This window comes from Falco rusticolus, chromosome 13 (assembly GCF_015220075.1).
Source record: "Falco rusticolus isolate bFalRus1 chromosome 13, bFalRus1.pri, whole genome shotgun sequence".
Classification (NCBI taxonomy): domain Eukaryota; kingdom Metazoa; phylum Chordata; class Aves; order Falconiformes; family Falconidae; genus Falco; species Falco rusticolus.
Window position 1 is genome coordinate 7,704,910 of NC_051199.1, and position 12,211 is coordinate 7,717,120.

The following is a 12,211-nucleotide window of genomic DNA, read 5'->3' on the forward strand; positions in this document are numbered from 1 at the left end:
AACTTTGCTTCTTGGGGGGTATTGCCCTTCTCTAAGTTCCTCATTGCCCCTTTCATGCTGCTGCCTGCTTGACTATGCAGTAGCACTTGCTGCAGTTTACCTGGAGCAACATACATGCATGCTGGGCATTTAGCTACTTCCTCCTGGGCCTGAAAAAAATCTAGCATTTTCTTTATCTTGGATGAAGGGCACAAATTTGGGTTTGTCTATCTCCTGTTACTTTTGTAGTTACTTGTTATGTTTAAAACTAAAGGAAAGGGGGGAGAAGAGAATGATGTAGGGCAAATGATGAGATGGCTAAAGATCAGTAGAGTGCAATCACAGGTATTACTTCCTTAAGAGACCGGAATAAAGCTGTACAGAATATTTACAATGCAGTATCTAGTACTGTTCTACAACTGCCTTCTTAAAAAACCCAGCATTTCTGTGAGGTGTGGTTATGCACATGTATGAAGTGTATAATAAAGGAACTGGTAATATGGTGTTGCAGGACACATTTCCTGTAGCAAAGTAGCAAAGCTACTTTTAAATCTCCTGAAACATCTCAACACAAAGCATTAAAAAGTAGCTTTTTTATTACAAGAAAAGGCTGTTCTAAACAACTGGCCAGCTAAGTGCTGGTAGTTGGAGAAATTGCATTCTAACACATTAAATTTTGAAAGCTAAAAAATGAACTGGAGTCTGTAGTAGAGGAATTCTACACATTTTTATTGTTGGTGATTTAGTTAGAAACACAGCAGCTATAATGGGACTGCAGCAAGAGATATGACAGTTGTAAGGAGGAAGCAACTATGGTACTGTTTCAGCCTACTGGTAATTTCTTCTTTGCAAGGCTTTTGCTTTTTGGATAGCCAATCCATTTGACCTTATTTTTCTGAGATTTCAGCTTAGATCCTTCTGGCTATGAAATTATTGGCAGGTTTTGAATTTGTATGCAATATAAAGTTTCCTGGAAACAGGATAGAGCATTTTAATTTAAAAAATAGTACAATATTGTTCTTCCAAAGAAAAGGTTAAAGTAGTCTAGGATACCGATCACAAGCACCTATAATTTATCCTCACTGTACCAAATTAACTTCAACAGAGAAGGGGAAGGTAACAATAAAACATCAGTCCACTTACTTTTTGTCTGAGGTAAAGACTAGAGGTCTGAAATTCAGAGCCATATCCATATGGCTCATTCTACATGCTTGGAAATTCATGTTCAGGCAAAAATCTAACAGATGCTCTTAGATCTATACCTGGTGTAATAAATATAGTGTGTGCTGCTCTTGTTGCAGTAGGCAGCTCAGTCCTGAGGGTCCAGTATTTCTTTGCCTTGATTTTTCTACCCAGGACGCCATCCCTGTTATGTAAATTGTTTCTCCAGGCTTCAGCCATGGCTTATTTTCTTTATGGGGATATATGGCACCTCCCAGGATCACTGCATTTCACTTTGGGGCTCAGTTTGCCAGCATTTCTGAGCTTGACTAACTTTATTATCTTGAGGTAGTATTATGGATGGCTTACTAATTCCCTAAGTATTGTGTGTTCTCTCTATCCTGAATTGCTGTATTGTTCTCATTAGATCCTTTCTTTTAGAATATACAGAGGCTTTTATGTATTTAGGTCACCTCTATAGTATTATAAAGTGTTTATTTCATATGCAAAATTAATGTGAAGTGCTGTTCATTGCCAGGAGTTAATACTTGCAGTGCAGTGAACTGAAGTAAAACTCATTGCACCCTTAACTTGGAAGATAGTAAAGACTGATGGAACACAGTGGGTTTAAAGAAAGAGTGTTATTAACATGTAGGTGGCAGAGCTGTGAGACAAACCCCACTGTAAATCTGAATTAAAAGCTCCCTTGAAACTATAGTATTTCACTTTGTTGCTGATCAGGGATACAGCGCTGTTGGGGAATGCAGTTTGTCTCTCTGTCCGAGATGCCCAGCCTTTGTCTCTTCTCACTCTCTTGGAAACACACTAGCCTTGGATACAGTCCTGATGCATACAGAGATCAAAGTATTGAACTCACTAAGATAATGATGAATTAAATGTCAGTAAAGAAATTAGAACTTTTAGCAGAACTGTCAAAACCATAGAGTTCATATTAGAAAGAAACAATCCCATTCTCTTCAAAACCTGCAACCTGCCAGTAGCAGCCTGATGGTGCATAAACTGATAGTTTCAAAAAATGGTTGTTGTCTCAAATACAATCATATGTGATACATTCAGAGAAAATAGATACTGCAGTATGTAAAGAAGGGATTGGAAGTTTTATATTTGAAGTCATCTAAAATAATATCACCTGACACTTTCATTACAGGCCTGCCTTTTCAACTTATAATTCTGCCAAACTTCAGCTGTGTGGGTTTAGATTTTTTTTTGTATTAGAAGTTTTTATCTGGACAAGGGACCTATGTCAGCTTGTATTTTCAAGTTTCACTAGACAGTTTTAGTCATCTTTAAAAAGGTATTAAGGGAGCACAAAATACCAACTTCCTTAAAATCATCAACAGGATAATCATCAATATTTTTAGCAGCATCTGATATGGACTTCATTTAAGCAGAAAATACAACATAAAATATTAACCATGATAGCACAGTAAGTTGCCCACACGCTAATAATGAGGAGAGAGATGTCCAAAACCAGGGAACTCTGACAAAAAATTCTTATAATTGAGAGTGAACAAAGTGTTGTACGTGACATAAAGATTCCAGTTCCTACCCTTTTATGCTACAGATTTTTTGAGTACATTTGATTCATTAGGTAAGTGCTATCTTTATGTCACTTATGTAATCATTTAGCAGGAATGATTGACCTGCTAATATTTCTGATTTATTAATTCTTGCTTCTATGCATTTTATTTTCTGGAGGCCATAGGCACAATTCTGACATGGTTCCACTTCCATTAAGATTGGTGGCAAAAGGGCAGGCCTTGAAACCACAGAAGTGGTTTGGAATGCAGCAGTACATATCCTCCCAGGTATTCCAAGTTCAGAGCATAAAATTTCTTTTTTTATCAGATTTACAATGCCTTCCACTATAGTTGAATGTTGGTATTAATATTCTTTTATTGAGTTTTGAGGCTCCAGATAAACTTATTCAATTTTCTGTGCTCTTCTTTAAACCTATCTGTCAAACTGTTTCTAAGATCTGATGCAGCAAGCAGTTTAGTTTGCCCTGAATATAGTTTTGAGATAACGTGAATTAGAAAACCTATAAAATGATTTCTTCTTATCTAAGGAATGTCAGACCAATAGCTACTTAAAATTTTCTATAGCAATATTCATGATTTTAGGACAAAACTATTGATTCCTTTTCACTTTGAATTGCCATTATATACTACTACCTTATCACTGTTGACCACAGTGTTGGAGTGTGCATGGAAGATGATTCAGCATAGGGTTTTCCATAAACTTGCAAAAAATGTTTATTGCATAGTATTACCAGTCATCAGAATGATCTGTTGTCAGCACTCTGGATTGAAAATACTGTGTTTGTTTTCTATTGATGTTAGGCATGATTGATGTAGAGTTATTTTTTATCCAGATACAAAGTGGTAAAAAAGGGGAGTTCAAGAACAGTACTCTGGACACTTAGTCAATGTGAAAGGTTAGTGGTCAGACTTTAATAATTGACCTTTAGTTGTGAATGAACAAAGTTGTTTTCTCTTGATCAGGCAGTTTTGTGTTTTCCAGATGCAGAGATGAGGTTTCAGCCTCTGATATAATCTCTGCATATACAATGTACATAACAATACAGAACCAAAATGTCTTTTATTTGGCTAAAATGAACAAAACAGTATTGATGTTTAAATATGCTACATTAGAATCTGTTTCAAAGGAACAGTAATGATGTTAAAACTACTTTTATGGGATTGTGATGATATAAGACGCTATCTTTCAGTTGTGTATTTTCTCAACAAACAAAAAGAAGGAAATTGAGGTTAGAGTAGCACTTGTGCTTGTTACTAAGATCTTATTGCTTAGGCACTCATGCCACATGACCTAATGCTTTGCTATGGGCAGTCCGTTTTTTTAATAGTTTGGTAGCAGTTGTTTCACCACGGACTCAAATGCAGGTCAGGCTTGTGGTGTGCTAGGCACACAAAAACCAAAACCCTGCTACTGAGTTTTGTTTTCAGCTCAAGCTAATTTATGCAGGGTGTCAGAAGAAGCTTTGAGAAACCCACAATGTGACCGTAACCCAGAACAATTGTCTCAAGAGATACCAGTCAAATGGTGGCTCTGTCACCAGGTTTGAAGCTTTTTAAAAATTTCATTTTATTTTTTATTTGTTTTTAATAGTTTTAATATTTGGGTATTTTTTTTAGGAAAGTTTAAGACCTCTTTATCTTCGTGATGAGCTGCATGGTTACATAGTTTCTCAGTTTGCACTATAGTTCAAACAATTAGCAGTCACAGGACTTTATATGGCATTTCTGTAGCACTGAATGTATATCAGTGTTCTTCAGTGACACAGTAACAAGTTATTTGTGTAAGAGAGCAGACAGTGATAAAAGCTTGCTCTTTTATAATAATCACACATAAATAATGTATTGCCAGAGGCAAATGTAACAAAGTATTTATATATACAAGCCCTATATAAGCTTTGCTTCTTTTGTTTTCCTGTTTTTAGTAGAATCTGAATTGCTATTTTTTTCAGATACTGTCATATATGTAATTCGATAGTAACAGCATGTGCTGTGTACCCTCTTCATCTAGTCTAAAGACTGCAAGTTATCACAACCATCCCTGTCCAACATTTAAATTTTTAAATTCAGACTGCTGAAATTAATGCTTTTAGCTTTTCAGTCCTTTGTCGATGTATTATATAAATGGAACCTCACATAGGATTTGCAGCATTCAGATCTTCTGGACAAATTAACTCTCAAAGATGAAGTATATAATCTGTGGATGAGTGAGGATCAAGCTAAAAAAGTTTGGGCTTTTATTCCTAGAGGTTTCTGGTTAAACTCCTCTTACATCACTCTTCTTGAAAATGCTACCTTTCTCTGACACATAGTTGACTCCCCCCCTCATTCCAATTAGTAATAACAATCACTGATTAGTAATAACAATTGTCACCATGGCTTTATATCCTTTATGAAGAGGCACATTGAATTCTCCTATTAAAAATGGATATGTACTATTTTTATACGGCTATCCAAATTAAAACTGATGAATTTTAATAATATGTAGCCACTATGGAAATTGGAATTTAATCTCCTCAAAGTAAAAGCACTTAGAAAGTTGCCATGTGGTTTAGACTACACACATTGTCTTAATAGTTCTGTTCTTAAAAAGGTATAAGAATGTTATTCAATTTACTATGGAGATACAAAATTACAATAATTACAGTATTTTTTTGCTTTGAGTCTGTGGAGAGGACAGGAAAAATAAAACCACAGGATGCCGCCTTAACTGTGTGTTTAAAAGAGTAGCCGCTAGATGACGCCTTGATTCTGTTCATCGCTTTTTTTTTCCATGCTGATGTCTGAACCTGAAGTCCTGAAATTCTTTCTTTAGAAAATCTGACTGGGAAAGAATGCTCTTCACATATTTTTAAACAATAATTTTGAAGGACTTTTACTGAAATAAATAAAATTATTTCTATTTTCACTGCTTCTTTTAATTCCAGCTGGTTTTGGGATGGTTTTTGTTTTTTGGGTTCCTCCCCCCCACCCCCAGCAATTTTCTTCTATTGTATTGATAATTTATTTGTCTTCGACAAGCCCCCTTTCAAAAAGAGTTTTTGTTAATTTTTTTGTGTTCATGTCCCTCTGCTTCACAACTGTAACTTAAAAGTAGAAGCAGCTCAGGATAGTGTCCTTTACACTGCTTACTAACAGATATTCAGCATGTGTGGATAAATGCTTGTATAAATGTATTCATTTGGTACACATTTTTCCTTACCAGGAGGGTGTGGGGGAATACACTGTGCTTTTGTAAAGCATTTTAATACTGGCATAGCTGTATCCATTTTATGATATGTACTCATACATTTCTAAAAATTATCACTGATCCTAGTACTGACATCTTTATATCCATAAATAATTCCTGTGTGGACCAGACTAGAGAGAGACTAAATCTTATATTTAACCAGAGATCAAGGCTAGCATTGTAGTTCCCATTCCTCATGTATGTAGCCTGTGATATACCAGCAGGTCACCACAGTATAACAAATGAACATGGGTCAGCTGCTCCACAGTAAACTGTGTGCATGTTTCTACCTGGTAGTTTCTTGCCATTTATCTTAGGAGAATCACAACAGCCTCCCTTTCAATGAAAGATGGAGAATTTCCTCGTTTTTGGTTAAGCAGTACTTCAGTGTAGATATATGCGGTTTGACAGTTGTACGTGAGCAGTTCCTGGCATCAGGATGACCAACAGGAACTATTTCCTTTGTGATCATCTTTTTTTTTTTGTGTGCCAAAAGGCTGCACTAGGCCATCCTGTACAAAACACTATAACAGAACTTGTATGATAGGTCATTGCCATGTTCCTGTGCATACTTGGCTGTTTTGCTGACAAAATCCAGCCTCATTAGATGGATTTGTAACTGGAGAAGATGCTATCTACTGTTTGAAAGTTTCAAATTATTTAAAAATAGACTTTAACAAAAATGCTATCTGATTTTTTATGTCAGCTGTTTCAGGACAACTGATGAATATTGTTATCAAAGAAATTAGTGATGGATTTGAGGGGTTTCTCAGAGATGGGACTCAGAAGACTGGCTCTGACTACAAACAGAAGCTGGGAGTTTATATAAAGTAACACTGGGAGCCAGTGTTATTTTTCAACAGTATTTTTGGTGATTGTATGTTGGCTGAAAGAATTCTGTTGTTTGGGAAGCTAGATTTGATTTGGAAAAGACAAAAACTGGGCTTTACTTGCTTACATCAGATTTGTATTTATACTTTTAGTGACAAAATAAAGTTTCTGGCAATAAGCCTTTGCAGTGTAGACCAGACTTTTAAGGCAATTTTTCTATGCTGAAGATGATAGTATAAGAAAAAATACATGCTTATTGATTATTTATTTTATTAAAAATTTTGTTATATAAATTATTAAAAATAATCACTAAATTAAAACGTCTGTCTTCAGAGAAGATGCTGCAAATTCTTCTGTGGCTTCAAGTAACTTCATAAAGGGCCATGGAGCATATTAGCATTAAGTATTTAAGGAAGCTTATCTATATCATACATTAGATAGGACAGGCATGCTGTACTTGGCAGCTCATTTCACCATGCAGTGATGTGGTTACAATCTTACACATTAAGGAGAGCTATATAAATCAAGATTTATTTTTTACCCCCTCTCTAGTACTGCCAGATAAGACCTGGCATTGAACTAGATTCAGAAGTTCTCATATTGAATCCTCTCCCTCCTAAAGATGTTCTCTGGCATCTTTTTAAATACATAATCGTTATAACACAGGGGGAAAAAAAGGTTATAAAAGCACCAGGCTACCTTTATGCTCTTCAGTCGGTGGAGATTAATTACTGCTGATGCAGGTGACAGGAAAGGATAGGAGTAGTAATGGTTTTCATTACCAAAACTTAATGGAGTGGTCAGGAAAAAAGAAGTTGTAATCTTTCAACAATCTGAGACCAATTGATTGAAATGTTTCCATATTTTGTTCTCTAGCTCAAGTGGAATCCAGAAAACAATTAAAACATGCACCCCAAATGCTCCAGCATTGATCTAATATTTGAGAAAATGATTTGGACTGTAAATTTCTTAAGGTGAAACTGACTGTTTTGTGTGAGTTGATATACATATGTGACTGCAGAATTATATCCAGACTGTATATATTTAGAAGTCTTGATTATTACTATAGTTCATAATCTAGGCAAAGGAATACATACATTTTAAATATTTTGCAGGTCCCTATTTTTATGTTGTTACATAGTTGTTATATCCAATAGATTTATTCTGATGAAAGGATTTTGATCTGTGTCTACTTCCATTAGGAAACAAATTTGCAGTGAGAGGTGAATTTTTTAATTTTAATTCACCCTTTTTTAACCTTATTCCAAGGTGCCAAAGTATTTTCTACTTTTCTTTGGAAGATTCCTAATATGTTCTTGGTCTCATTTTATTTAAATCACTTTCACTAGGATAGCCATAGAGTTCTTTCATATACTTTATAAATAAAAACATATATCTGAGAGGTCTTTATATGTTTTTATGCACAGCCTTGCTTATAGTTTGTTTATATTGAGATCTGATCTACAGTAAGTCAAACAGATTTTTTCTTTATTTATGACTTTGGGAAGGATTGACTTTCTTCTTTGAAACAAAAGACAAACATAAACTGTATCAACAGAATATAGAGATTTATCCTTGTGAAAAAACAGGTTATGAAAATCAGTAAACCCAAGTCTGAGCCCAAGGACCATAATCCTTATCACCTTGCACTTCATGCTGTGTCAATGGAACATTACAGAGGTTTAAACTACTCTACTAAAATATGTTCTGTAATTCCTTTGAGTTAATGTGTTCCATGGAAAGAGTTCAGCCAGATGGTAGGAGATTAACTCATGATAAGTATTACCTTCTTGTAGTACTGCATTGCCCTGCTAGAATCTCATAGTGCGCAGGTACAACACAAGCGAAGTGAGGTGAGTCAGGTAGGAAGAGGTAGCCAAAACAGTCTGATAACCCTATTGCTGTAAGCAGATGTATCTGGAAGTCCAAATCAGGGCAAGGCCTGAAGCTCTCTAGACTTCCATTGGGGACCACACTGGATCCTGCAGCCCAACGGCCAACAGTTGATTAATTCCTGCCACTGTGATTTAGTCACAGTCAACGTTCATTTTGTTCTGCTGCAGAATGACTATGCAATCAGCATGTCAGTAGAAAATCTGGTTCTGCTTCCCTTTTTAAATGGCACAAGTTCACTAAAACAGAAATAGTTCAATTATGATCATACAAAGCCCTTTTCTGGAAAACAGTTATTTTCCTTTAGTGACTTTTGATGTGCTAACATTTTAACTAAGTGTTCGTGTTTTCTGTGTATTCAGTTTATACCATCAAGGAAAACAATTTGCTGTAATGCTACTCAAGGCACCCATTAGCAGCAAACAGCAATCTGTGTTTTTAGAGAACCAAGGCTGTTATTTCACAAAGGAAGCCATTCAACTCTGCCTTAATCCTCTAACCAGTAATGCTCATCTTCCAGGTGTTATTCCTGACTGTTTTACTGATATCGGCTTCTCAAAAATGTTTAGAAAATGAGAGTCTAATTTAGATTAAGTTGTTGGTGATTTATTTAAAAAAATATAATGTGATATATATTTATGTAGATAAATGTAAATTCTCAAGTATTTTTTTGAGATAACAGAAAAAATCGCCATATGTCACATGCTTTTATTTTTACATGCATGTTTTGAACTGCTAAGTGAAAAGAAAAATGCTTAACTTGAACTGTTTTTAAACATTCAGGAAGTTGATTGCATTCTTTTGCTGCTGAATCTTTGAAGCAGATATCAATAACAATGAATAGTAATACCCTTTTTTCTGACACTGATACTTTGAATGCATTAAATTCTGCAGCTGCAGAGTCTATAGTCTGTGTTATCAGTAGATGTGTATGAACTGACTCAGAATCTGATCTGGCTGAACAGAATAAATGACTCCACAGAAGGGCTCTGACTTAAGTAGAACTACTTGCAAAACTAGATCCAATCTACAGTTAGAGGCCCTTATAATTATTTCAAAAGTTGATATTTAATTAAAAAGATATAAAGAAAAGATAAAATTATATATTTTGAGAATATACTAATGGCTCACTTGTCATGCCAACTGAATTTTATTAATACTTCATTCACTCAATAGCCTTTCTCTGAACAAGACAGTATGTATGAACATGGAGTATGGTATCTTTCAATCAATGAATGAACGTGTTGAAAAGACATACTAAAGTATTCAGCTGGGTGTTAGGACTACTGCATTGGATGGCATGTTTGAAGAGCATTGCTTTAGTCTGGCCACCAGAATATTTAAGCAATCTTTGGCTTTAGGACACCTCCAGGAAAAACATATACTTATTCTTTAGTTATTAAAGTTCTTTTTCCCTACATGCATGTATGAAGAAATGAGCAAATTTTGAAAAAACGAGTGATCAGATACTGGAGATAGATAGCCAGAAAAAGAAAAACCACAGAATTGAATAAGTAGCAAAAATATTAATATTAAAAGCTAGTCAATAGAAAAAGTACTACTGTGGCCAGCAGAACTACTGAAGCTTGGTTTCCTATGGATTTTGTCTCATGGTTGAATTCATTGGCATCAAGATATGAACTCCAGCTGAAGGTTTTCCATGGTTACAGGCATTTATCATGTTTTTATCCTGAGTCATTTTTCTGGGACTTGGTAAACATGAGTTCACCCTGTAGCCTGTCTTTTACTGAAGGCATTCTATCTGGTCATTAATTTTCATGTAAAATTGTAGTACCATTATATCTTAGGGAGTCTTTATCCTTTGTTAGATTTGGTTGGCCAATCTACACTGGGCAACTGGTTCAAAAAATGTAGGGGTGTGGCCAAACAAATATTATGGACACCTATGCTTCATTTTCTTAACAAATGAGGCTACTGAACTCCTCTCCCCCACATGTAAATGCATGTTTGTGTAAAGATGCATATGTATAAATCCCAAAGTGAATGAAATAGAGGTAACAGAAAAAAAAACAATCAAGAAACTATAGGAAAATACTTGACTTTGGGTGCAGTGATGAAAGGCAGCAAAATGCACTGCATATTAAAAACAGTTCAAAGGAATGCCTTTTCCAGCTTTCACAGGGAAATACTCTATCTGACTTGCATGCCATGGTTTAATTCTGAAGTTGTAACTAAGCTTTCCAGAAAAGCCTTTGTGAAGAGCTTATCTGATTTTCAGAAAGCCTTTCTATGACAGACCATTACCTAAACTAAAACCAGCAGGAGTCCAAAGTATAGCAACATGGAAACAAGTGAAGAGAATTCCTAGTGGCTCTTAAGGCTTGTTTCTGGGTCTTAGTAAACATGAGTTTATGCTGTAGCCTTTCTCTTATTGCACTAACCATCTTTCACCCCATAAAAGCAGTAAGAATATAGTATCTTTGAGATCTTCCAGACAGTATTTTTGTCAGCTATTACTGCAGGTACAATGAAAGACTCAGCTTGATTTGCTGATGGAAGAAAGTGGATACTATGGTTGGACCATAGAGACTCCACAACCTCATCTGCCAGCCTCTTCCAGTCCTTTATTATCTTCTGAGTGCAGAGGGGTCGCCTAATGTCCACCTGAAGTTTCCATGCTGCAATTTAAATCTGTTACTTCTTGTCCTGTCTTTCTTTTCCCGTCTTTGGGTATGGATGATAGTGTGCCCTCATTCCTTTAGCAGAGACCTTTCATATTTGTGTTCTTACACCAAATGGATTCTCTGTTTGCTGTCACATAAGGCAAAGATCCTAATCTTTTCATGGATTCATCCACCTCTAGGAACTCTGGAATATGTACTGTCATCTTTGCATTTCCATTTGTATTTAATGATGACTGAAGCACTGCAGTGTGAGTTATAATTAAAGCAAGTGTGATATTTAGAGAATAACTGACAAAATTTTTGCAGCTATTGAAAAGCTTGTCTGGTTAATTTTATTTTAAATCTCATTTTCACAAAATGATTTCTTCTAATCTTCACCATCTGCGTAACAAGTGTAATCAGCAAGCTGAAATTAAAATATCTACAACCTTTGCCCTTCAAATCTATCACAAATTAAACCCGAAAAGAATGTGTTCTAGTGGCAAAAAAATCTTCTGCAGAAATCCCTTCTGTTAATCTCTCCCTACTAAGGCAAAATATGTACCCCTGCTTAAAAAGAATACAAATAAATGTAATTAAACAACTTTTTTTGTGAAATTTTATTTGTCTTCATCAGATCTTGAAGTACATGCTGATTTAGAAACCTCAGACTTTTTGCCAGATGGCAGTGGAGTAGACATCTTTTACAAGCAGCAAATCAGCAAAGCGCATAGGATATTCTTGGAAAATCTGAAAGCCATTCTGTGCCTACAGTACCTAGGTGACCCTTCAGAGCTTAATAGAAAGATAGCATCTTAGGAACTAGCCAAAGAACATAATTGGTAGGAACATTTGCAACATTATTCTACAGCATTTGTCTGCAGTGGTACTTCTTCTTGTAACAGTTGATAAGAAAATGCTAGTTGACTTTTAGG